The following is a 25,483-nucleotide window of genomic DNA, read 5'->3' on the forward strand; positions in this document are numbered from 1 at the left end:
GCACTTCATTATGTCCGGTTCTCAGTGATATCCCCAAGTTTCATCTCAACATGCCCTGACCCCAAACTCAATGCTCCAGCCAAAATGGATTTTAGCCTCATGAATTCACCAAGCTCTGCCCTGCCCTAGAGCTCTGCATACCACCACTATTGGTCCCCACAGCCTATACTGGCCATCCTCAGTCTACTTCTGCCCCTCTCTGTCCTGCTCCCTTCTATCCCTCTACACTCAGCTCAGAGTATCTTCCTCCAGGAATCAATCCTTTCCACATCCTTTAAGAGGGGGCCTGACGGCTTCCTTCCTACAGACCCCATGCAACAATTATGTAATGTCTGTCATCTAAACACCACCTTATCGCCATCACTGATCACCTGTTTACTCACCTGTGCATCCCAGGGCCAGGTGGGAAACTCTCATGTATTCATCTTTGCTTCAACCAAGCTAAATACTCAATAAATGACTATTGATTAAATTAAGTGAATATATAGCAACAGCTTTTCTTCCAACATATTGTCCTTTAATAGACATATGCCTCAATCTGATAGACAGCAGTTCCCACTTACCCACTATTTTGCTTTTCATGGTTTCAGTTACCAGTAGTCAACTGAGGTCCAAAAATATTAAGTGAAAAATTCCAGAAATAAACAGTCCATCCTGCCCAGGATGTGAATTATCCCTTTGTCTAGTATATCTAGGCTTTGGCCACTACGCCCTGAACAGCCCTCCCTCTACCCCATTAGTCTCTTAGGAGCTGTCATAGTGATTAGATCAAATGTTGTGGTATCACTGTGCTTGTGTTCGTGTCACATTTATTTACTTAATAATGGCCCCTAAGCACAAGGGGAGTGATATAACAATTTCGATATGCCAAAGAGAAGCTGTAAAGAGCTTCGTTTAAGTTAAAAGATGAAAGTTCTTCACTGACTAAGAATAAAAAATCATATGCTGCAGTTGCTAAGATCTATGAGAAGAATAAATCTACCGTGAAATTGGTAAGAAGGACAAAGAAATTTGTGCTTGTCTTGCTGTCACACCTCAAGCTTTATTACAGGTATGTATGCATAGATGAAAGCTTAGTATATATGGGGGTTGGTACTTTTCAGTTTCAGGTGTCCACTCGGTGGGGGGGTTCTTGGAACATGTACCTCGATGATAAGCGTAGACCACAGTAAGAAATGTTATTTATGTTTAATTTATAAAGGTAAGAGGTTTAAAGGACTCACAGTTCCACATGGCTGGGGAGGCCTCACAATCATGGCAGAAGGCAAAGGAGAAGCAAAGGCACGTCTTACATGACAGCAGGCAAGAGAAAGGAAATGTTCCTGGCATTCTCATTTTAGCAGTCAAGGTGCCTGGCTGCAGGACAGTCTAATCACACAATTCCTCTAGATACTAAAGTTCACCCATCTGTGGGCTAGACTGTGTCTCCCCAAAATTCACATGTTGAAACTCTAATCCCCAGTACCTCAGAATGTTATTGTGTGTGGAGAACACCTAGAAGTACTGCTGTGGGCTTTAAAATAGCTATTAAGTTAAAATGGGGCGTCTCTGGTGGACCCTAATCCATTCTGACTGGTGTCATTATAAAAGGAGGGCATTTGGACACACAGAAGAGACACCAGGGATGTGCACTCACAAAGGAAGGGTCATTTTGACCTGTCCTCACTGAGAACACAGCGAGAGTGGGTGGTTCTATGCAAGTCAAGGAGAGAGCCCTCCAAAGAAACCAGACCCGCGAACACTTTCGCCTTGAACTTCCAGCCTGCCCACGGGTGAGAAAATAAACTTCTGTTGTCTCAGGCTTTCAGCTTGTGGTGCTCCGTTATGGCAGCCCGAGCAAAATAATACAACCAATGATGGCCACCATCAGTTACACAGCGTCTACTTTCCCAGAATGTGTCTTGTGTAAGTATGTATATATTTTTTTTTCATTTTTTTATTATACTTTAAGTTCTAGGGTACATGTGCATAACGTGCAGATTTGTTATGTATGTATATTTGTGCCATGTTGGTGTGCTGCACCCATCAACTCGTCAGCACCCATCAATTCATCATTTATATCATGCATAACTCCCCAGTGCAATCCTTCCCCCCTCCCCCCTCCCCATGATAGGCCCCAGTGTGTGATGTTCCCCTTCCCGAGTCCAAGTGATCTCATTGTTCAGTTCCCACCTATGAGAACATGCGGTGTTTGGTTTTCTGTTCTTGTGATAGTTTGCTAAGAATGATGGTTTCCAGCTGCATCCATGTCCCTACAAAGAAAGCATTCTTATACACCAGTAACAGACAAACAGAGAGCCAAATCAGGAATGAACTTCCATTCACAATTGCTTCAAAGAGAATAAAATACCTAGGAATCCAACTTACAAGGGATGTCAAGGACCTCTTCAAGGAGAACTACAAACCACTGCTCAGTGAAATCAAAGAGGACACAAACAAATGGAAGAACATACCATGCTCATGGATAGGAAGAATCAATATCGTGAAAATGGCCATACTCCCCAAGGTTATTTATAGATTCAATGCCATCCCCATCAAGCTACCAATGAGTTTCTTCACAGAATTGGAAAAAACTGCTTTAAAGTTCATATGGAACCAAAAAAGAGCCCGCATTGCCAAGACAATCCTAAGTCAAAAGGACAAAGCTGGAGGCGTCACGCTACCTGACTTCAAACTATACTACAAGGCTACAGTAACCAAAACAGCATGGTACTGGTACCAAAACAGAGATATAGACCAATGGAACAGAACAGAGTCCTCAGAAATAATACCACACATCTACAGCCATCTGATCTTTGACAAACCTGAGAGAAACAAGAAATGGGGAAAGGATTCCCTATTTAATAAATGGTGCTGGGAAAATTGGCTAGCCATAAGTAGAAAGCTGAAACTGGATCCTTTCCTTACTCCTTATACGAAGATTAATTCAAGATGGATTAGAGACTTAAATGTTAGACCTAATACCATAAAAACCCTAGAAGAAAATCTAGGTAGTACCATTCAGGACATAGGCATGGGCAAGGACTTCATGTCTAAAACACCAAAAGCAACGGCAGCAAAAGCCAAAATTGACAAATGGGATCTAATTAAACTAAAGAGCTTCTGCACAGCAAAAGAAACTACCATCAGAGTGAACAGGCAACCTACAGAATGGGAGAAAATTTTTGCAATCTACTCATCTGACAAAGGGCTAATATCCAGAATCTACAAAGAACTCAAACAAATATACAAGAAAAAAACAAACAACCCCATCAAAAAGTGGGCAAAGGATATGAACAGACATTTCTCAAAAGAAGACATTCATACAGCCAACAGACACATGAAAAAATGCTCATCATCACTCGCCATCAGAGAAATGCAAATCAAAACCACAATGAGATACCATCTCACACCAGTTAGAATGGCAATCATTAAGAAGTCAGGAAACAACAGGTGTTGGAGAGGATGTGGAGAAATAGGAACACTTTTACACTGTTGGTGGGATTGTAAACTAGTTCAACCATTATGGAAAACAGTATGGCAATTCCTCAAGGATCTAGAACTAGATGTACCATATGACCCAGCCATCCCACTACTGGGTATATACCCAAAGGATTATACATTATTCTACTACAAAGACACATGCAACGTATGTTTATTGCAGCACTATTCACAACAGCAAAGACTTGGAATCAACCCAAATGTCCATCTGTGACAGACTGGATTAAGAAAATGTGGCACATATACACCATGGAATACTATGCAGCCATAAAAAAGTATGCATATTTTTAAATTACACACACGTATACCCCACCCAGCGTCTTCCCATCTCGGTCAGTCACAACACACTCTCTGTGTTCAGCTCAGGCTGAAATCTAGTAAGTCATCCCTGACTCTTCTCTTTCTCTTGTGAATCCATTAGCAAACCATGCTGCTCCTACCTTCAAAATATGTCTGGATTCCGACTAGGCACTTCTAACCATCTCCACTGTGAGAAATAAAATAAAATCCTCAGCCCCAAGTGACTGAACAGACCCCATCTTGGCAAAGGAATCCCCAGAGAAACCTTGGAAGCTGAATTCAGAGGCATAATGGGAAAGGAGAAAGGACACCTCTGTTGATGTTAACAGCTCCTAACAGCTATTAGGCTTTCTTCTCTAAGGGCTAAACAGCAGCCAGCCCTTTTCAAAAACCTACTAGCTTATTTACTAGGTACAGAACAAAGACAAGATAAGATTAATCATTGCTTCACCCCTCCCAGAGACACCTGCTTCCTCTATTCCCTTTTTCTTCAAATATTCACCTATCTTATGTAAAACGTAGATTTACTGAGCACTAACTAAAGTCTCACTGCCACCTCAGTTTTTTTGTTTTTTTTTTTTTGATGGAGTTTCACTCTTGCTGCCCAGGTTGGAGCGCAACGGCGCAATCTCGGCTCACCACAACCTCAGCCTCCCAGGTTCAAGCAAATCTTCTGCCTCAATTTCCCAAGTAGCTGGGATTACAGGCACACACCACCATGCCCGGCTAATTCTGTATTTTTAGTAGAGACAGAGTTTCTCCATGTTGATCAGGCTGGTCTCAAACTCCTGACCTTGGGTGATTCACCCACCTCAGCCTCCCAAAGTGCTGGGATGACAGGCGTGAACCACTGTGCTCAGCTGCCGCCTCTGATTTCTAAGAAATATATAAATACTAAACCTCCTGAGAGCCTCTTTGGAAGGCGGAGCAGGGGAAACAGCCACAGATGCTTCTGTGACTTGCGTTTTTCCCAAGTGTGCCTTTAGGCTGGCTTAATAAGCCTTGATGTCTCGTGACAAGCCTTGGTCACTCATTTTGGTTGTCATTTGTTACCACCTTGGCCCAGCCACTCTTACTTGCTGCCTGGTGAATGTCATGGCTGCCTAATGGTGGCCTCTGAGCTTCTACCCTACCTCCCCAAGTCTGTTCTCAACACAACCTCCAAAACAACCCTTTAAAACTGGGTCTTTCCATCTCACAGAGGGTAAAAGCCAAATCCTCACAGTGGTCTACGAGGTTCACATGACCTGCCCCTCCCCTACTTTTCAGACCTCATCTCCTTCTCCTCCTCTCCCTCACTGGCTCTGCCCCTGCACACTGGCCCCTCATGCATTCCCGCCCAGAGCTTGCACACCAGCTGTTCCTTCCATCTGGAAACTCTCTGCCTCCAGGTATAGGCATGGCTGGCTACCTCTTTCTCTTCAAGTTTCTGCTCTGATGTCACCTTCTCAACGAGACCTACATTGACTGTCTTATGTCAGATTGTATTATCCTCTGCTGAAGCCCCCAGTCCCCTTAAACGCATTGATTGTTCCTCTAAAGGGAATCCCCTTTACTCCGCTATGGAATTTGCTTATTTAGGTTTATGTTTATCATCTCTTCAACTAGAATACAAGCCCTGCAATGCAGGTTTTGTCTGAATTTTCACTCCTGGTTCCCCATTGCCTGGGACAGTGCCTAGTGCACAGTAGCTGCCCAAAAATAGTCGGAGAAAAGGTAACCAAAAAGACTACCTACTCTTTCATGCTTGTGTCAATGGACAGCAGGATTTACTACCTGTCCTCTTAGGAAGCCAAGGCAAACAGAAATCCTTTAGCCGTTATTTTTGGGGAAGAAACTTAACCTACATTCAGGTGCCAACTCATGCTTTTATATAATGCTTCCCTTCTGAAGAATTGCCTCAATTTTTTTCTCATGCTGACAACTCTAAAGAGCTTAAATTTTATCCTGAAAGCTTTTGCTTTAACATTTACTCACGTTCTGCCCCAGAGACTCATCTGTCATGTTAATATCCTAAAACACAGCATTGCTTTAAAAAGACAAACAATTTCACTCCAACCAACACCCAAATGAGAACATTTCACCTCCCAACAGCAGCTATGGTGTCTGGAAATAAAAGGCCGCATTCTCTTACTGCTGCTCATGCTTAATCAAACCAGCTCCAGATTCAAAGAGCACAGGTTGCCCAGTGTCCATGACAGGGAGGTTCCAGGACACAGCCTACTTGTCAACACCATGATGGAACCTGCACCTACTGCAAAGGATGAGACACATGAGCTCTGAGCCCGATAAACTAGAATCTAGTGGCTATTAATGTAATGGATGGAAAGTCAATAAGAAGAATAAGTAAGATCCTGGAGAAGAAAAATGTCAGGCTTTTAAAGACTCAACTGTTGATAAACTCCAAAAGCCAAAAAGCCACCTCTCTTACACACTTGCCTGCACTTTCAGCTAAGGTGCTGGGTACACGTCAGCTATTCATGGTAGTTCTTCACAAAGAAGGGTCTTTCCACATGCAGACTGAGACATCCTTCCCATGCCTTCCACCTTCTAATAGGATTTCTAATTAGAAAAGGGCTGTAGGTATCATGAAATCATTGAGCTCCCCAGTCAAAGATGGCTTGTGGGTTTAGAATGGAAACACAGCAGCCCAAAGAATCAACTGAGAATGAAAATTCTCATTTCAACATATGCTAAAAAATTGTGAAGTGATATTAACCCTAGATCCAAAATTCTTCTTATCATATACCTCCCAAGAGACACCCTCTCACGTCACATACTGTATGCACACAAAATAATAATATATTATGGGTGTTTGCCATGTGACTGCTGATAATCATAGTATTAGCACAGGAGGCTGGGTGCGATGTCTCACGCCTGTAATTCCAGGACTTTGAGGGGACGAGGTGGGTGGATCACCTGAGGTCAGGAGTTTGAGACCAGCCTGGCCAACAAAGTGAAACTCCATCTGTACTAAAAATACAAAACTTAGCTGGGTGTGGTGTTATGCACCTATAATCCCAGCTACTCAGGAGGCTGAGGCAGGACAATCGCTTGAACCTGGGAGGCAGAGGCTGCAATGAGCTGAGCTCATGCCAATGCACTCCAGTCTGAGCAACAGAGTGAGACTCCATCTCAAATACACACACACACACACACATATACACAAACACATACATATATATAACATATATATAACATATAAATATTAGTATAGGGTTAGATCAGATTTCTAACTTTGTGAAGAGCCTTCTTCACTGAACAGTATTTACTTTTATAATTTTGTTTATATTAAGCAGTGTTTTGGAAATGATTCCAGAAAGGGAAACGAACCCATGACTACTTAATGGTATCTCAGAGAAAATCAGCTGCTATTCAGAAGGGTATGAAGAGCCAGGGAAGGCGTGTAAAAAATTTCTGGGGATATAAAAATGCTCTCCGCAAATTTCCATCAACAAATAACAAAAGCAGTAATAATTACTAACATTTATTGTGCCAGGCACTGCTATAATGATGTGTAACAACCCATTTATAGCTTATAACAATCTGACGAGGTAGATATTAATCATGTCGGTTTCACAGAAAAAGAAACTCAGGAGAAGAGAAGCTAAGAACCCTATATATCTGACACAATCAGTTCAACAGTGAAGAGAAGACAACAGCATCGGGATGGGATTGTCTAATCAATTTTCCCTGCTCATGAGTCACAGTAGAATCCAAGGGTTTTTGTTTTATATCCACTCAGGATCCTTGAAAATTAATAATATGCAGTTGTTATTATTATGTGCAAATAAGCCCAAGAAGAAACAATGGCCCCCATTTGAAGGGCAAAAGATGTATCTCCCACAGGTAGAAAATGGAGATGAGAGATGGGGAGACCAGGGCACCTAAGAAGGGTTAATTACAAAGAGTGTATTGTGAGTCCCTAGTGAGACACAGAGTGTCCCTAGAAGAGAGAGAAGATGAAAAGTGAATCCAATGAGAAAATCAGTATGATTATTAAACAGAAACACCAAACCTACAAATAAATTGCCCTTCTATTTTAAAGAGTTAAATCAAAATACAGATAGGGAAGAATGAAATCATCATAGGAAATCATTATTATCCCATGTTTATCAACTACCAATTATGGTGGTTATTGTTATATGGTTAGACTTTAAATTCTTAGTCCCTCTCTCAAAGGAAAATACCAAACAAAAATGTACTTATCACTCTGCAGAGCCATCCTTTCCTCTGGTCTCAAAGGAAGCATTTTCTTTCCTCCTTCTGAGGCCAATCCCTCAACCTGTGGTCTTCTTCCTATCCCCTCTGTGATGTCATTTATTCACTCATCAAACATTTAATCAATGTTTATGTACCAGGCAACCTGCTTCATATTAGGGCTACAAAGTGGTATGAGAAATGGTCCCTCATCTCAGTCTAGGGGGAGACCCTGATAAATTAATCAACAACCACAGGACACAAATGGTATGAAAACGGAGCGTAAGGAATCTTTGCACCATCGAGCGTCCCATATTGTCTTTTCACTGGCTGTCTTGACAATGACATCTTTCCTTAGCCCTGTTAAACATAGCTGAGTGTCCCCAATTTTAAATTAAAACCAAAAATCTCTCCTTCAACTTCTTTGTTAGGAACCTTTTGTTAGGTAAGCCAAGCTGGGCTGATATCTATCAGCTGGGATGATACGTTTACACACATTTTCTAGCCCTATGTGTTCTAACCAAAGTCTCCTTCTATATCTTGAATGGCACCAACAGAAGCAAAATTCTGCTCCAAGCTCAGAAAATGACCAATTGCCTCCGTGGACTAATGACCACATGGGCCAGGTGCCTTCCTGGACCATCTGTTCTCTTGATGGCCCCCAAGTATTTCTAACTCTGGGATTTGAGGATAACAGCCAGCAACATTCAGAAGACAATCCTGATCAATGGCCCTGATCTTCCCCCTACTTCCCAGCTCCTCTTTAAATAGCACATGGAACATCACTAATTTAGACATTCTAAATATACGGCACATAATTCAGACCAAGCTACAGATGGAAGGCTGCACACGAGAAGCTGCTGCTGCGACTCACACTGGTTTTCACAGACTGACTGTAAAACAGTATTTTGGGAAAGAAAGGAAAAGAGAGAGACAGGCTTCTTAAAAAAAGGCACTTTTGACAGTAGGGTCTTTCTTCAAGGGAACGAAGAAGAGGTGTTTTGTTTTCTTTCCTCTTGTCCTTGAAAACTCCTGTTCATCTCTTAGGAGTACTGGGAAGGGGAAAAAAGAAAGCATCATAAGATGCCACCAGGAAAGGGACTCTGATGGAGAACACCAGAGCCTCTGGTTGCACCAAACTGTTGCTTAGGGGCCAGGAGCATGCGAAACTACCTTTTCTGCAGAGCCAACTGGTAAATCCACACCAGCTTAGCGCTCTATGCTGATTGGTTCTCTCCAGCTTGGACACCTGTAGTCTCCATCACAATGCAGAAATGGAGCCCAGGACACAAGGAGGCTTTGCTCAAACTTCTTCCCAGGGCCCATCATCTCCTTCCCCAAAACAACCTCAACTTTATGGGTGCCTGCTCCAGTCTTGGGATTTAGGATAAAGACTGACTGAAACCTAGAAGTTACCTGTAATTTTATTTTTCTCTTCTGGATTCTCCAGGTGATTCCTGCGCAGCAGGAAGGAAGTCCCCCGAAACTACCAACTCGAATCCTGTGTCTGTTTCAATTACCCTATTCTGTCATGTTTAGAGCCAAACGCTAATTTATTTTTTAGTCATGTCAACAGGATTCAAGCATTGCCATATCTTATTGCAAAGTGTAACAGCAACAGAATTTCCAAATAAAATATCTGGAAAACACAGCATCACTCATAATTCTACCACTCAGGAAAAAAAAAACAATGCTTTGCTACAGTGTTTTCGTCCCCTCAATCTTTTTTCTTTACATAGCTATAAACTTTATAATTATTTTCACAATTAAAATGATAGTTTTTCTCATAACAAACCTTTGTCCTATATTAATATTTACTGAATAAATGATGTTTGTTTACCGTGCAATATTCTACTATACGGATACTGCATAATTTAACCAGTCTCCTATTGTTAGACATGTAAATTGCTTCTCATTTTTCATTATGATAAATACTTCTATGATATAAATATTCATGGCCATTTCTGAGAATCAGCTTTCAGAAATGAAAATACTGGAAAAAGGCATGAATATTTTGAAGGATCCTGATACAAATTACTTTACAGAATGACAGAAACAGTTTATGCTCTTAATACTAAATATAAATTTTCGTTTCACCTGCCCCTAACAATATGTGCCATTTATAAAATGGTGAAAATTTGTATTTTACATTTGTTTTAAATTTTCTCTATTAGGTAAGAAAAAAATAGTTTTTTATTTGTATATCAGCTGTCTGTATCTCTTTCACGATCCGTTCATCTTTCACTCATGTATCTTTCATGATGTTTGCTTGGGTTTAAGTTTCAGCAATAATTTATGTCATGCTCATATGCATCTTGAACCAAATAAAGCAAGGTCTTTTTACATTTCACTCTTAGCACTTCATATGTGTTTCGATGTTGTACAGTAATTGTATAGGACTTAAAGGACACAACTGATTCAGAATAAATTTGGTACATAATTCGAGAGTACTAAGATATACATTTACATTCCATACACTTTACATGAGTCCATAGAATTAGCAATTTTTCAAGCATTCCAGTGCAATTTAGTATGTGGGTAGAGGTTACAGAGATTAATGATTTCTTTAAACATGGATGGAAGGCCAAAGTACACTCTGTGCTATTAATAAGCTCTATTTATTGACCATAAACATATTCATAACTTAAGTAGGTTCAGCCATGAACTTGAAAATGAAAAATGTGTTTACACTGCAGCTTATGGGAACATTGGAAACTAGTGAGAATCCTTTGGAAACTGTCTAAAAATTTACAGGATTTAAGTAACAAAATGCTAACTATATGCAAGAAGGCTCTTCTTTTCAGAGAAGCACATATCTAAGGTCAAAAGCACACAGCTCTCACGGTGAGATCAACCAGCATACTGCTGGGCTATGCCTGGGACGTAGTAGACATTTGGTTGAAACCCTCATGGTGAAATCAAACAGCATACTGCTGAGCTACACCTAGGATGTAGTAGACATTTGGTGAATGTTTGTTGAGTAATTATCCCAGGGTGGTAAATTTCATCTACCTCTTCTGTTGCCTGCACGCTGCTCCTGGTCTGCTAATGCAGTTCGCATTTTCTGCCTTTTTACTAATGCCTAGTATGAACTTCAAACCTCAACTCATGTCCTCTTAAACTCTGTGGCATCCACCCTGCTGGAGCCAGCCTGCCAACCCAGGCCAAGCCTCACCTGGGTCATGTCCGATACCCCAGTCTGACGTAGATTTTGCCCTCAAGGCTTTCAGGATAAGAGCATGTTCCATTCAACACCAGTTGGAAGCCCAGCCACATTCTGCTCTTGCTGGTCCATGCCACTGGCCCACAGCCATCGCCCTAGCAATGGCATAATGTGCCTCAAACTACTGATAACACTTTTGAAAAATTATTCCCAAACTGAAAATTCATCTTCATAGTAATCTGTTGACCATGATCAGAAATAATATGAACAGATTTTTCATAGTTTTGTCTGTTAAACTAATCTTATAGTAAAAATAAGATTTAGGTCTTCTTTCTTTTAGCCTGTGCCCTGACTCTGCTGCCCATTGTATGGCATGTTTGTGTCTTCCATGAGAAGGTTATGATCAAGCACTTACGTAAGTGAGACAGAGAACTGACATCAATAAATTCGGTAGCTGCCTTAAATTCTCTTTTGGAAAAAGTACTTATCTGTAAATATGCTTGTAATAGCTTCTTTATTAAACACTCTTGTGAAATGTCTATGGAAGAGCCCAAGATACTAGATTAAAGCTAAAGAATTACTCTCTCCTGAACACATTCAGCCTTCCCCAACCTTCTATTTCACAGCAACAGCCTCCGCCCAGGAGCTCTTCAGTCACCTCAACTATTTTTAAAGCCTTTTCATTAGTCTCCCAGTTTCCACTTTTTTGTTGTTGTTTTTTTTTTTTTTTTTGAGGACAGAGATTGTGTTATTTATTGATTGAGATAAAATTCACATGCCACACAATTCACCCCTTTAAAGTAGACAAGCTAATTTTTGTATGCGTTTCCAGGTTTGTGCAACCATCACCACAATCTATTTTTAGAGATTATTGCATCTTTTCCAAAAGAAACTATAACTATTTGTAGTCACTTCCCATCTCCACCAACCCCTCCAACCCCCAGAACCCTAGGCAAACACTAGTCTACTCTCTGTCTCTACTGATTTGCCTGTCCTGGACATTTCACAGACACGGAATTATAGGACATGTAGTCTTTGACATCTGGTTTTTAACTTGATGTAATGTTCTCAAGGACCATTTATGCTGCAGCATGTTATCAGTAATTCATTTCTTTCTATGGCCAAATAATCTTCTATTGTGTGCAATGCCACATTCTGTTTATTGATCCATCCACTGATGGACATGTGAGTTGTTTCCACCTTTTGGCTATTATGAACAAAGCTACTATGAATATTCACATATGAGTTTTTAAGTGAATGTGTGTTTTCATTTCTCATCAGTATATATATGTGTGTGTGTGTGTGTGTATATATATATACACACACACACACACACACACACATATACACACACAAATCTAGAAGTGGAACTGCAGGTCATATGGCTACTCTGTGTTTAACATTTTGAGGAACTGCCAAACTATTTTCCAAACCTGCCTCCAATCTAACCCTCTATCCTGCTATCAGAGTGACCCAGCTAGAACGCAAATCTAACTATGACATTTAAAATGATCAACAGACCATTGAGTAACCTACACTTAGGTAGCATACAAAATGCACAGTAGTCTTGGCCCTGATTAATTCTTCAGGTTTATCACCTTGCCATGCCCCCTCCTTCTACCTAAACCTATTATGCTCCTCCTTGATGCTCCAGCACCATCTTGTTACCTGTGGATCTCCAGATAGACCAGTTGTACACACATCCATGTTTTGCCCATGTTAGTTATTCCTGCTCCTAAAACACTCCCCTCCTCCACAACACACACACACATCCTTGGCCTGAACCAATTCTTACTCATCTTTCAAAACATGCTCAAGAGTAGCCTTCCCTGTGATGCCCTTCCTGATCATTCCACCCCATGGCCAATTCTCTGACCTGTACACTTGTTTAATATATGATCCTGTGCTGTTGTTACCTGTGTACATGGGTGCCCCTCCATTTGGGCTCTGGAATTTGTGAGGGGCAGCGACTATATTGTCTAACTCTGTCCATCTCCAGCACTGAGAATACCTAAGGCACATCCAATGAACAAAGAGCACTGAATATCCAAGTCTTAAACAACCTCAAGCATAAATCTCACTGTGTCCCATTACACATCTATTCCTATACTTAACAAACTACAAAATTTTGAGTTGCACTTAACCTAAGTACTTACTCCTGCAATTTAATTTCCTCTGGTTCTGTTCTTTACAGTCAGAACCCTGCCTACAGAAACTTTCAGATGAAGTCACCTCTGAGAGCTGCATTTTCCATAGCATAGAGAAAGCAGATGGAACACTCCAAGGTTGGAAAGTCCATTTCTTCCCTCCACCCTATGTTCATAGTAAAGACAGAAAATGGGGGTCAGCAGGAGGGCCAGGCAGGATTTAGGCAGGCATTTCGATGATGGAGCCCTCTTCTCGTGTTTAACCCTCTCCCACCTCAGCTCCTATGTAAGATGTAATGGGAATAAAATCATGTGGGCAAAGGTTCAGCAGATACTCACTCCCAAGTACAAGCCCAAATGTCTCCACGAATGTTGACTTCTGATAAGCAATCTCAATGGAAACAGATGGAGAGGGAGGAAGGATGCTTCCTAGACTGTATCTCTTGCTTACAATCAAAATAACCTCATCAGGGCCATCCATATGTTCCCTTTCTTTAGGTAAATCAGATTGATTCTGAGTTATGGTGCAGAGAAAGAAACACTGGAAGCTTCTGACAGTGAAATTTACAATGCCAGGAAATACAGGGAGGCAGTCCTCTATTTACAAATGGGTCCTATTCCAATGTTCATTTGGGTCCTATTCCAATGTTCATTTGTAAGTTACTCAGAAAGCACAGAAACAGTATTGTCTGTTGTGGTGAAGTCCTCAGACCAGCCCATAAAAACCTCTAACCCATCGTATGCCTGCAGTACGGCATTTATAGGGCTATATACATTGACCCAGGGGTGTAACTGTGAAATCCATTCACATTTCTCACTTTGAAAGTCAGAAAGACATCTCGCAGGGATCAGTGAGAGAGGTACTATCCCTCCCCACATGACAGGGAGGAGGCTGGAGAGAAGGGAGCTCTACGTCACTACTAATGGGTCCTTAGGGCACACGCTCCAGATGGCAAGGATGGGTGCAGAGAAGCAAAGGAAGCAGAAGCTACTGACTGGCAGAGGAAGTATGCCAGAGAAAGGAGCATGACAAGATCTGGAAGAGAATGTGTAGCCTCCTCAGGGTTTCAAGTCTTGGCTTTATTTCTGAATCAAGGGTTTGTGTGAGGTGATAATAAAGAGAACAGCAGGGGACACTTCAGCCAGCACTATCTCCAGGCCTGCAGGAGGAAGGGAAATATAGGGAAAAGGTGGACAGTTTTGGAGGGAACAAGTAATTACCTCTACCTCTCCAAGCAATACCCACTTTAACTCCCCTACTCCAGCTAACATAGGACTTGTGTCAAAACTGGAATGGGGTAAAAGGGGTTCTAGATTGACTAAAGTGAAAGGAAGAAAGAACGGAAAATAATGACCCCATATTCTGGCAATGAGGAAGAGGGGGCTGACTCAACACCACCAATTTGGAGTAATTTGCTTGTTAATACAAATTTCCACAGTAAGAATAGCTTTACTTTTTAAGATAATATGGCATTTGAGAGAGGAAATCCAAGGACCCAACCCCACGTATAACATTAAAACTTAAAGAATATGAATCTGGTACAAGATAGGGTTTTTAAAAAGAAAGCCATTTATTTAAATCATCACCATAGAACACAGATCAGATCATGGGATCTGAGGCTTTCATTCAAAAGTAAATCTTGTAATAATGGACTTCCAGATTTGGGGTGTTACCACAACATTCCCACTCATGAGTAAAAACAACACACTTCAGTTCTTTTAAGCTGTGGTACTCTGCGTGGTAGTCGGAACTAGGTCGTGAGGTTGTGGGAAGACGTTATTGATTTGTAGAGCAGTGTAAGTAGACACACTAATCAATAGGTTTTAAAGTATGATTTTATAAAGGAGTTTCAGACTCTTTCTGCTTCAGGATATAACGAGCTGAAAGATGCATCCCTTATCATGAAAAAGAACCACATGACCTTCAAATGCAAGACTTTTTTGGAACTTAGTCGAGACCTGAAGTCACAGAGCAAACAGCTGGCTCAAAATCTGAGAAGTCACAGGTTCTGGCAGGGAGAAAAGAGACATGAGCCCTTGCTTAGTGGGGCAGATGCACTTGGCTAATGGTAAAAGGAAATCAATGACATAAGCAAGGCTCAGTGCAGATGAGTAGGGCAGTGAAGCCCTCTGTGGTTCCAAAAAGTGGAACTTCCTTTTGCGGGCTTTTTCTCCAGGAACCCCATTGGATGCTCATAAAAATGATCAGAAAGAACCTTAGGACACTGACCATGCCGTGCAGCAAGCGGGAGGGGACAGCAGCTCCCTGGGAGGGGCAAAACACTCTTCCTGGACCCTCCCCATCCTGCCTCCACTCTATGGAGCAAAAACCTTACTGGTGGGGGAAGATCAACAAATATTCTCACCTTAGCGAACTGGTGAAAACTAAGTGCAGCTGAGGAAGGCTGAGGTAGGCCAGGAAAATACCCTAAGACCCAGTGACATGGTACCTGCCTAGGACTGAGATTTTATCAGACAAATCAGAGACAACCCCACTTCCCTCCTGCCCTGCACAGACAGTTAAGCCGGCAAGCTGTGAATAACAAGAAACAGCAGAATACTGCTGAGAGTGGGAGAGGAGAGAAGTACAGAGACCTTCTCTGAAGTGCAGAGCAATGAGGAGACCTCAATTGTAGGGGTGGACAGACAGTACTCAGGCAAAACAACCTCTATCCTAAACACAAGGTATCTCAAAAGGGATTTGAAGTCTGTGGTAATTATAGCAACAACAAACCTCAAACCCAGCCCAGCTCCTGAGCCCAGCTCCTACTCATCCCCTACCTCCCCCGACCACATCAAGACACAAAGCAATCATCAGAACCAGACTCAGGTATGATACAGATGCTGGAGCTATCTGACAGAGAATTTAAAACAAACATGAATAATCTGTTAAAGGCTCTAATGGAAAAGTGGACAAAAAGTATATGGGTCACTTCTGCATAGGGATGGAAATAAGAATCACATGGAAATGCTAGAAAAAAAATACAGTAAGAGCAACCTACAGAAATCTTTTAATGGGGCCGGGTACGGTGACCCACACCTGTAATCCAAGCACTTTGGGAAGCTGGGACGTGCAGATCACTTGAGGTCAGGAGTTTGACCTGACTGGCCTGGTCAACATGGTGAAACCTTGCCTCCACTAAAAATACAAAGATTAGCCAGGCAGGGTGGCACACCTGTAACCCCTGCTACTGCAGAGGCTGAGTCAGGAGAATTGCTTGAACCTGGGAGGCAGAGACTACAGCGAGCAGAGATCATGCCATTGTACTCCAGCCTGGGCAACAGAGCAAGACTCTGTCTCAAAAACAAACACAAACAAACAAAAATAACCTTTTAATGGGTTCATTAGCAGAGATGTCTCTGCCAAGGAAACAACAGTTAATTTGAGGTGGGTCAATTAAAATTACCCAACTTAAGGAGAAAAATGGTGCAAACAGAGAAACAGAATACCCGAGAGCTATGAGACAATGCTAAGCACTACGACACACACATAGCTGGAATTCCAAAAGAAGACAGAAGGAACAAGGCAAAGAAATATTTGAAGAATTACCAGCTCAGAATTTCCCCAAATGAATGAAAGACACTATACCATAGATCTAAGAAACTTGGAGACTACAGATCTAAGAAATTCAGTACGAGAAATACAAAACAAAGCCTAGGCATAATTTAGTTAATCATATTGCCCCAATGTTATTTTCCTAGTTTTGATCATTTGTACCACGATTACGTAAAATGTTGGCATTACGAGCAGCTGGATTAAAGGTATATGGAACTTTCTGTACTATTGTTGCATCTCTTCTATAATTCTAAAATTATTAAAAAATAAAACATCCTTAAGTGGCTTTAGTGTTAGCAACTACATTGAGAATGTACTAGTGATGCCTAGGACAGAAGAAGAAAACTTTCTAAAGAAATTACTCTCCACACTCACTTATTCTCAACCTCTTGCATTTGTGTTCTTCAGTTTGAATTTTAAATCGGCTTTGAGGTTTATCCCAGGAGCCCAGGTACTATCTATAGTATCACTTCTGTAGACACTAGCCTCCAATCCAAACAATTTACAATGAAATTACAAGATGAGACAAATTTGTAAGGAGTATTGTATTTATCTAGGATTTTATATAAACTTTTTAGTAACCATTTTCTATTTATTTGAAGCACAGGAAAAAAAAACTGGTACACTTTGGAAATTTAGTGGAACAAGGTACACTGCCATAACTTGAAGGACAGTATAGAGCCAAAAGAAAAGAAAAGGAAATAAAACAAAAAAAATTATCCTGTTTCCAACACTGCATAATTTTACCTGCCCAAATAGACCATTTACAAATATTAGGTCAATAAACTGCTAACATCCATAAAAAAGTAACTTTCTTACTAAAATGCAAGAATTTAAAAGATTCATATCTAAACAAAAGACAAACAAACTGGAATGAAAGCCTAGATACCACATCTAAATTCAGGTTTTGTTTGGGCCTTTGTATTCTTCTCTCACTCTACCATATCCTGGCCCATTCCTCTAGGACCCTGTCCACCCACAGGCCCCGCAACTCTCTACCCAAAGAGCTCAGTAGGCATGTCACTTCCCATCATGGGACCACTCACGGTTGCTGGTAGAACTCCAGGATTAGCTTCATAACCCATGCCACCACGACCACCTAGAGATGGAAATTTCTGGCCTCCTGAACCATAGGGATCTCCCATGTTCAATGCTCCTCTGCCATCTTTTCTCATGTCTCTTTCTCTTGGATCCACGTAGCCCATTCGGCTCTAACTTTCCTCTTTGGCACCTCATTTGTTCTTCCATCTCACGTGGATGAATCATCATCTCTTCCTCTTCTACATCGTTCCTCCTCTTGCCTCAGTTGCATTTCTTTACATTTCTGTATTCCTTGATTGTGAAGTTATTCCATGTGGTTTAATTTTTCCTGTCATCTCATGAGATCTTGGAGCAAAAGTTTGCCTGATATTCATGATAGCTATCTTCCATTTCACTTTCCAATTTGTCTTTTGCATCCTTCATGGTTTTTTCAACTTGTTCCCTTTGCTGTTTCTCCATTTCATCCAAGGACTTCCATCTCTGAGAATATTCATACTCAAACGTGCCATGCTGGGCAAAAGGAGGAGGCGTTTCGCTCTTTGATGCACTGGTTTCTTCCACGCAAGTTTTTCAGGAAGACCATCTTCATCGTCTAGTTCTTTCAGTGGTTCCACAATGACTGGAAGAGTTGCTGTCAGCAAGAAAACACCTTCACGGCATCATTAAAATGCCTTCCTTGCTGCTGGTTTAGAAGCAAATTCAAGGCTGGGCGTGGCAGCTCACGCCTGTAACCCAAACTCTTTGCGAGGCTGAGGCAGGTGGATCACGAGGTCCGGAGATCGAGACCACCCTGGCTAACACGGTGAAACCCTGTCTCTACTAATTACAAAAAATTAGCCATTCCTGGTGGCACGTGCCTGTAGTCCCAGCTACTCGGGAGGCTGAGGCAAGAGAATGGCGTGAAACCGGGAGGCGGAGCTTGCAGTGAGCCGAGATCGCGCCACTGCACTCCAGCCTGAGCGACAGAGCGAGACTCCCTCTCAAAAAAAAAAAAAAAAAAAAAAAAAAAGCAGCACATTCAACAATACCTTTCCCTGTAGAACTTCCACGATCATCCACAATTACAACAGCCCTTTCAATAGGACCAAACTGGCTAAAGGCTTCTTCCAACAGTTCATTGGAAACACAAGATGCAAGATTACGAACAGAAATGCAGCAGCATCTGTAGCAAAGAGAACTGGAAGTTGTCTTTGGGCACATCTTGTGTCTGATGGGCACATCATCAACTTCAACTTTGACAATTTCAGCCAAAGCTCTGGATTCAAGCTTAATAAACCCGGATTCTTTGCCTTTGTTGACAAAAACTTCTCCTGGGTCTCCATATTTAGCAAATAGTCTTTTGAATTCGTCCTCTGTGATATCAGCAGGTAGATTCCCAACACACAACAGACATCGCTGTGTATACGTTTTCTCTCTAGGCTTCCTCAAGAGAGACAAGTTTGCTGCAAACCCCTCCAACACCTGAGATCATCTTCTCGAGTACCTGGTGGTGCTGGCGGCCCCCGCAGGGCTCCCTGCTGCTTCGATGGCAGCCTTGGGGTGGCCACCAGGAGTGCTTAGGCCCAGACCACCACCTGGCTGTGGCCCGCCAGACATTTTGCCACCCTTGGGACCGCCCAGGCCTGGGCTCTGCTTAGGTCCCCCGACCCAGGGGTCTCCGGCCTGAGGAGCAATGGTGGAGATCCGGCTGGGTGGCGGCGCCCACTGGGCGGCTGAAGTGAGGTGACTGTGGGCAGCAGGGTCTGGCCTGGCCCAAACCCTGGCGGGGCCCCATAGTTTAGGGGAGTGGTGGGCGGGGCCGAGCTGGAAACCAGTGGCTACTCGGGGAGCGGGGCGGGTTCGTGAGCAACCACACAGGCTTGGAAGAGTCCTGGGGCCGGCGCGCTGCTGCGGCTGTGGATACGGTGATAAATGCTGTCGCGGTGGCTGCTGCCGCTGCTGCTGCTGGTGTGGAGGCAGTGGCGGGATTGGAGGCGTGGGACGGCTCTGCCCCGGCCGGGACCCATGGGGCCACGGTTCTGGTGGAGGCCCCGGGCCGGGCGGCGGGAACGGAAATCATGGAGGCCGCCACGGCCGCGAATCCAGAGCCTATTCCAAGACACGCCTGTGGTCAAGGGGCGGTCGAGGCAGAAGCAAAGAAGACGCTCAGGAAATGAGGAGGCCACCTTGCTTTACACAAAATGGCGGATGACACAGGCCTAAACTTTTCTCCCAAGAGGTTTTGAGCAATTTCAGATATACTGATTTATTGCACAGGAGTATGGGGGCCGACTGCTGAAGGAGACTTGGATACTGCGCTCAAGGAATGAACCGCCTAGAAAGGGCAGTAAGAGTCAGGAGAGCAGGCTCTTCCACTGACCAGCAGCAGCAGCACCCTGAGGAGCTATATTTCTTGAAATCTTACTTAGCTCAGCTCAAACCTGGGATAATATGAAATGCAAAGGTTGCTGTGAAGGCCATGCAATTATCGAACAGAAAAACCTACTGTTTTCAACTACTGCTGATAGAAGTTATCAGTGAAGACTAGGTAAGTCTGAGTGAAGAGCTCTAAGACTAGAGAGAGAAATGAGAAGTACCTGCAAGCACAATGTACTATCTTGAGAAGAATGAGAGGGGACTCCCAGTTGGAAGCATCCAAAAAGACTTCACAGGAAAACGGAATGTATAATAACATTGGACACACACAAGTTGGGAGCAGAGCTTTGTCCACGAAGGATTCTGCAGAGTAGGAATGTCAGGGCATGCACAAGAATAATCATTCAGCAGCAGGTGGAGAAGGTTAGGAAGGTGCGGTAGGAAATGAAGTTGAAAAAGTACATTAGGTCCATCCAGATCGTGGAGTCTTCCAAGACTGCCTATACTGTGGATTTATATAAAATCCAAACTTACATAAGTATTATATTTTGGAGAATATCACAGAACTGTAAACCCTGTCTCTTTGCTTAAGGAACGGACAAGCAAGCCAACCCACTCTGTAACCTTAATCAACTAGGTGTTTTGAGTTCAGTATTTTCTCCTGACTCGTTCACATTTGCCCATAATGTTGTAATGACTCTGAAACAAGCACAGCATTGTAAGAAACCTAAGATGAGGCAAAACAAACAAACAAAACTAAAAAATAAAATGAACGCAGTGTCTGAGGAGTTCAAATAATGCTTTTCCTGCTAAAGGCTCCTGGACACCACATGTTCGTCCCCTGATTAAGTTAATAAATTCGTCTTCAGCATCTTCTCCCTGTGCCTCTTTCTGCTTGTTTCCTCCAAGACTGCATGCTTTTCCTTTTATTCCTACCAAAACTTCTTCCCAAGAAAGTTGTATACAACTCACCAGTGTGGGACCTCTCCCCAAGGTGTTTGCAAGTGCTGGTTGTGTTTTTACAGGATTTCCCTACATCATTCTGATACCAGAAAAGAGTGTATTTGTTCAGAGACCTTCAGAGCATAAGAGATGGCACAGTGGTGGCTGAGATCTAAGGCAGAGAGCAGAGACAGCTTTCCCATCTTGGTTCTGTCACTGAGCAAGGGAACCACAGAAATGTTAGTTAACTGATTTGAACTTCCTATTACACATAGACAAAGTGGAGATAATGCAAGTGTCCACCTCACTGGTAGAAGAGGGGATTAAATCTGATAGTGCTAGTGAAATGTTGGAAATAGGGCTTGACACACAGACACAAGATCAGCTGCATCAACCTCAGGAATACCCACTGACTGCCGGGATCTCCAGGATGCTGCAATTCCTTGGGCACCAGGTAACCACAGCAAACAGGAGGGGGCAAGGGGCTCTTTGGAACCCAAAAGCTGAGCTCACTGCCTCCTAGGAAGGAAGAACTTTTAAACTATAATTCTCTCCAGATCTAGAGGATTCCTGAGCACTCGTGATGTACATTCCCAAGTGACTCTGGGTACTGCTTGCTGGTCATGCTGATCTCATCCCAAATCCTACACCAGAATCCTATTCCTTAATCAGTCTACTTTCTGGCACCCCGCCCTCTGCTGCCCTTCTCACTTCCTCACCAGTAAAGCCCTTTCACCCTTCAAGCCCAACACAGGTCCCGCCTCCCCCAACATCTTCCCTGACCAGGTAGTGAGCATCCAGCCACCAATTCTGAAGCTCCCTGCGACAAGGGTCAGTTTCCTCCACTGAATCCTAGATCATTCTGTGAAAGGAAAATAAATCCTCGGGCCCCCAAATCACTAAGCTAAAGAGAAAAGTCAAGCTGTGAACTGCTCAGAGCCAGCCTGCCTCCCAACCTATTCAAAGTCACCCCGCTGCTCCCTGAGATAAATGCATATCTGATTGCCTACTTTGGAGAGGCTAATGAGAAACCCAAAAGAACACAACCATTTATCTCTTACATACGTAAGACCTGGAAGGCCCCTCCCCGCTTTGAGTCTTACCACCTTTGCTTTGAGTTGTCCTGTCTTTCCAGATCGAACTAATGTTCATCCTACATATGTTGAATGATGTCTCATGTCTCCCTAAAATGTATAAAACCAAACCATGCCCTGACCACCTTGGGCACATGTCACGAGAACCTCCTCAGGCTGTGTCAACGGGCGCGCATCCACAACTGTGGCAAAATAAACTTTCTAAATTAACTGAGACCTGTCTCAGAATTGACGGTTCACAATTCACAGTTCTGTCTCCTACCTGAGGCAGGTTACCAGGTCTTTCAAGCATGAGACCTGGCTTTCTCCTCCTTTTCTAGCCCCAAACACACATGTTGATTAAGCCTCGGTGCAGAACCACATCCACAACTGTAACTGAGGAAAAACTGGGATGCTGATTAAAAAACTTCCATCCTTTCCCAACAATGCCTCCTACCCAACACAGGTGAGATGGGAGAGGATGAGCAGCAGTGCCTGCCATACTAATGGGACTGCATCATTCATGTGCAGGCGGCTCTTTGCCTGCCCATCTCCCCTTCTAAGCCTACACCAGCTTCAACTCACACAGAACACATGTCCTTCCAATTTGTGTACAACCCAGCCAGAACTCCTCTTTCCCCTAAGCCTTTCTGACCACTCCAGATAAACTCAAGTTCCTTCATCTTTGACCTCCCATAACATCACAAATTGTCTCTCATAACATATTCTTAACAGGAAACATAAGCCAGGAAAAATAGTGATATCTCCATTAAGCAAACAAAAAGGGCCAGATGCAGTGGCTCATGCCTGTAATCTCAATGCTTTGGGATGCCAAGGCAGGAGGATCACTTGAGGCCAGGAGCTCAAGACCAGCCTGGGAAATACTGTGAGACTCCATCTATATACAGATGTTTAAAAAATTAGTTGGGCATGGTGGTGTACATCTGTAGCTCAGCTGCTCCGAAGGCCAAGGTGAGGGAATCACTTGAGCCCAGGAAATTGAGGCTGCAATGAGCCATGATTGTGCCACTGCACACCAGCCTGAGCAACAGAGTGAGACCCTGTCTCAAAAACAAACAAAACAAAATTAGAAACCCCCAAATCCTCTGACTCACCCATCTCTTCTAGGAAGCCTGTCCTATATTCTGGGCTTGGGTAGATGCCCCTTCATTATAGTCACAAAATCTCCAAGACATATCTCTATCATAGCATTTACCATATGATATCATAAGTGTCTACATCTACCATCAGGCTGCAAAATTCTTGCAGTCTTGCTGATTCAGCTTTGTGTGTTTGGGGCCTAACACAGTTTTTGGAACATAGTGAGCACTCACGTAATGTATGGTGAATGAGTGCAACTTTCCGGCCAAAAATAAATAAATAATAAAAACAAACAAACAATGAATGTTTTTTCCCTGGGAACTAAATTGTTTTGAATAAGGATAATACAGTTAACAGGAAAATCACCACAATGCAAGGCCAGATTTGCCAGTTTCTGCAGTTGCAACAAAATGCTCTGTGCACAGGCTCCATCTGCCCCACTTCATGGTCAACAGAGCTGGTCCTCAGCAAAGGTATCAGGAATGTACTGTTAGACTCATAATTCAATATTCCTTTTCCTTGACCTCTTCCTTCTGTCCCCTCCACCTTGGAGGTCGGACCAGCTACACAGTTTACAGGGCCCAGTGCAAAATGAAAATGTGGGGCCCCTTAAACACTATTAAGAATGTCAATTCTGAGACAGATGAACATTAATTCTAGCATGGGGCTCTTTGGGTTGCAGGATCCTGACGGGAGGTCTGGGGGCTGGATTCCTGGCAGTTGCTAGAAATCCAAGACTGGGCTACTCTTTTCTCACCATCACCACAAGGAGGGATTCATTCTACCAAGTATAGCCTCAAGCCATGTATTTGCATTTAAGTCTCTTATCTCTAATTTTGGAATGAAAAGCATTTATCCTTCCTTATAGGGACTTAAAGCATCAACAAACGCATGGAGATATTTGAGAGCAGTAAAAGGATAAAGGGGCCTGGTGAGAGAGGAACCTCATATCACACAGGCCTATTCCACAATGGAGAATAAACCACTGGGTTGTTTCAGAACACAGTGAAATGATGGTAGTGAGGAGGACCCTGGTTCTGCCACCCCGGCTTCCCTGGGGATGCTGGCTCAGAGTTCCCAACCCTAACTCAGACTCTGATGTCCTTTTACTGTCCTGCCTGTGAGTCTCCTCCCACTACACCCCAAATGCAAGTGAGACCCACTACTATGGAGAATCCCCACTCTTCCTTATTTCTGCACCAAGATGTCTGGATACCTCTCAAATGTCCAGAATGCACCTGAAAGGCTGTTTTATGATTTGCACTGCAAGTCACAAAGTTGCTATCACTGAAATGGCACACTGACATAAGGACCCACTTCCTGTCTCCTAACATCCCCAGCACACTGCTCACCAAGCGCGCAGGCAGGACCTGAAATTCTATTTGATTCATCCAGAGAAGCTTTAGCAAAGTGGTCACAGAGCATTCCTTAGAGACTACTTAGTGATACACCACAACAAGTGAAGTAAGAAACTCACTATCCCTGTGAGGTGTTTGTTGTAGAGTATCAGGAGGTTGGCATTGACTGTACAGCCTGCTAATAAGTGTTTATAGCTATCTCCCTGTGTCTTTGCTTTAAAACATATCTCAGGGTGCCCTCTTAGTCCATTGTGTGCTGCTACAACAAACGACCTGAGGCTGGGTTATTTACAAAGAACAGAAATTTATTTTCTCACGGTTAAGGAGGCCGGAAAGTCCAAGATCAAGGCACAGGCAGGTTCAGTTGTCTGGTAAGGGCTGTAACCTCCAGAGGAGAGGAATGAAGTGTCCTCCCAGGATAAAAGGCATACAGGCAGAGGCCGGGCGCAATGGCTCGCACCTGTAATCCCAGCACTTTGGGAGGCTGAGATAGGCTGATCACTTGAGATCAGGAGTTCGCGATTAGCCTGGCCGACATGGTGAAAGCCCATCTCTACTAAAAGTACAAAAATTAGCCAAGCATAATGGCGTGAGCCTGCAGTCCCACCTGCTCAGGAGACTGAGGCAGGAGAATCCCCTGAACCAGGGAGATGGAGGTTGCAGTGAGCTGAGATTGAACCAACCTGGGTCACAGAGTGAGACTGCATCTCAAAAAAAAAAAAAAAAAGAAAGAAAGGGTAAACTACCAAAAGCTACGTAGAACCTTT

At 43.1% G+C, this 25,483-nt stretch overlaps 1 protein-coding gene and 1 pseudogene across 7 annotated transcripts in view; both read right to left on the minus strand.

Moving 5' to 3' along the window:
• The window catches only part of CSGALNACT1 (chondroitin sulfate N-acetylgalactosaminyltransferase 1), a 365,212-nt gene that overhangs the window by 77,328 nt on the left and 262,401 nt on the right, over nt 1–25,483 (minus strand). The window lies entirely within an intron of this gene.
• On the minus strand, nt 17,747–21,809 carry LOC108526444 (splicing factor, proline- and glutamine-rich pseudogene; annotated as a pseudogene).

This window comes from Rhinopithecus bieti, unplaced genomic scaffold (genome assembly GCF_001698545.2).
Source record: "Rhinopithecus bieti isolate Rb0 unplaced genomic scaffold, ASM169854v2 scaffold_2888, whole genome shotgun sequence".
NCBI classification, from domain to species: Eukaryota; Metazoa; Chordata; class Mammalia; order Primates; family Cercopithecidae; genus Rhinopithecus; species Rhinopithecus bieti.